The sequence below is a fragment of the Callithrix jacchus genome, chromosome 3 (genome assembly GCF_049354715.1).
Source record: "Callithrix jacchus isolate 240 chromosome 3, calJac240_pri, whole genome shotgun sequence".
In the NCBI taxonomy this organism is placed as follows: Eukaryota; Metazoa; Chordata; class Mammalia; order Primates; family Cebidae; genus Callithrix; species Callithrix jacchus.
The window spans coordinates 46,899,287-46,901,837 of NC_133504.1; the positions used below are offsets into that span (position 1 = coordinate 46,899,287).

At 39.7% G+C, this 2,551-nt stretch overlaps 1 non-coding gene across 1 annotated transcript; it reads right to left on the reverse strand.

Annotated features, from left to right (window-relative positions):
• Positions 1-835: 835 nt before the first annotated feature.
• LOC118152521 (U6 spliceosomal RNA) lies at positions 836-942 on the reverse strand. The gene has a single exon (XR_004741281.2). It is a non-coding gene; the product is annotated as a U6 spliceosomal RNA (small nuclear RNA).
• Positions 943-2,551: the final 1,609 nt, after the last annotated feature.

A 2,551-nucleotide genomic window follows, 5' to 3' on the forward strand; every position in this document is an offset into this window, starting at 1 on the left:
GCTGACACATAATACATAATCAATATTTGATGTAGTGAGCTGAACTGAAATTGACCACCATTATCTGTTTTTCTCTGCATGCTACTGTATTGTGGGAAAATAGCTGAACAAATATTCCCTAACTGTGGAGTATGTTTGTGCTTTTCTGACTTAAAATAGGAAGTATTTGATATACTTAACATTCAACTGCTGAGAGAGGGCTCTGGGCAATACCTCAAAGGGAGAAATGTCATCTGAACCTGAGAGCAGGACAACAGGACTGCTTTGAGGACAGATATGTTATGTATTAAGATGCTCTGGACTGAGAAAGCAAAAAAGGTGTAGAATATGAATTAAATGGAAATTAAAAGGACAAATCATAAGGACTCTGCTTCACTGATGTACAATCAAGCTGTTTCTCACACAGGCAAGTTCTGCCGGAGACTCTGACTGGGGTGAGTGCCAGCAAGGAGTTCCTTTCTTTCATTCAGGTGTGGTAGGTGCTAAAGTTACAAAGGTGAATCTCAGCTTCTACCCCTTTGAGCTAGTCTAGGGTGACAATGAGGATGTGCACTTCCCTTGCAATGTTCTACCTAATTTTCACCAAAATAATCCTTAAAGTTTATAGGTTTCTTTAAAATTTTTTTTACCCCTTTTCTTCTTGCCCTGAGCATCATTGTGCTTCTGTCATAGCCAAAGTTTCCCTCTTGCCCCCCGTGTTGTCGCCATAGTTCTGGCTCAACTTCCACATTGACAAATTCCTCATAAATTATTATAATGGTCATTTCAGACTGGAGGGGGCTACTGGTGAATTTAATTTCATTTATTTGGGCTTTTCCTCATTTTATTTTTTAGTTAAAAAATGTAATGCTTCACAAATTTGCATGTCATCTATGCACAGGGGCTACGCTAATCTTCTCTGTACCGTTACAATTTTAGTATATGTGCTGCTGAAGCAGGCACTTCTTTGGGTTTCTCTATCACCTTCAAGTGGGCATTACTCTTGCAATTAGTTAAAGAAGGTATTGAGAAAAAGAGAAAGTCATCAACTTGCCCTGTAAAGTCCTAATTATCTTCCTTTAAACATTTAAACTCATATAATCGTATTAACATTTTAACACAGAAAATCTACACCCCCCTTTACCTCCCGCCTTCTGGGACATTAAAGTGCTACACTCCACAGTTTTTTTGGAACTGGCATTGTTCCAGAGAGTATAGGATCGGGGAGTTACCTAAGGCTTGGCATGATTTACGCTGAGTGAGATCATTGCTCCATCTGAGGGTTTTTCACAGTCCAGAATGTTGAGAGATGCAGGACTCACTCCAAATGCCACATGAATCTGTGGCAATTCTGTGACTGTGACCCACTAATCACATATCCCAAGAGGGGCTGTTAGATATGTTTTAAGAAGCCAGTTGGTATCAATTAATATTACTATTTTCTTGTCAGCTTGCTTTTGACACTTCATGAAATTATACATTAGCTAGTTAGCTCTCTTCTCAATTATCTTTACTATGTTTGCACTAATTTAATTTGGAATTGTTACAACGGTTGCCACAATTTTCAGTGTGGCAAAATCTTATTCATTAAATCCAGGCATCTATATAAAGTTCAAGATGACAGAATATTAGAAGTGTGTTTAACTGTGTTTAATAGGCTTCCTATGTTCAGCAGATACTGAGTATAGCAGTTTCCTCTTTTCCAAGGGGATACATTTCAAGACCCCCAGTGAATGCCTAAAATCATGGATAGTACCAAATCTCATATATACCATGGTTTCTTCTATACATACATAGCTATGATAAAGTTTGATTTATAAATTAGGCACCTTGGGAGATTAACAATAGCTAAGAATAAAATAGAGCAATTATAACAATATGCCACTACCACTACTCTTGTGCTTGGGGGCCATTATTAATTAAAATAAGGGTTATGTGAACACAAGCACTCAGATACTGCAATAGTCGATCTGATAACAGAGACAGCTGCTGAGTGCCTAGCGGGTGGGTGGCCTACAGCATGGACACACTGGACAAAGGGATGACTCCAGTCCCAGGAGGTATGGAGCAGGAGAGCTTGAGATGTCATCATGTTACTTAAAATAGCTTGCAATTTAAAACTTATGAATTGTTTATTTCTGGAGTTTTCTTTTTCTTATTCTTTCCTTTTTTTTGAGACAGAGTCTCATTCTGCTTACTCTGTCACCCAGGCTGGAGTACAGTGGCGCAATCTCAGATTACTGCAACCTCCGCCTTACAGATTCAAGCGATTCTCCTGCCTCAGCCTCCTGGGTAGCTAGGACTACAGGTGAGTGCCACCACGCCCAGCTAATTTTTGTACTTTTAGTAGAGATGGGGTTTCACTGTGTTGGCCAGGATGGTCTTGATCTCTTGACCTTGTGATCCACCTGCCTCAGCCTCCCAAAGTGCTGGGATTACAGGTGTGGCACCACCATGCCTGGCCTGGAGTTTTCAGTATCATCTTTTAGGATTGTGGTTGACTGTGGGTAACTGAAACTATGGCAAGCAAAACTGAGTATAGCAGAAACTACTGTATATCTAAACTCAACTT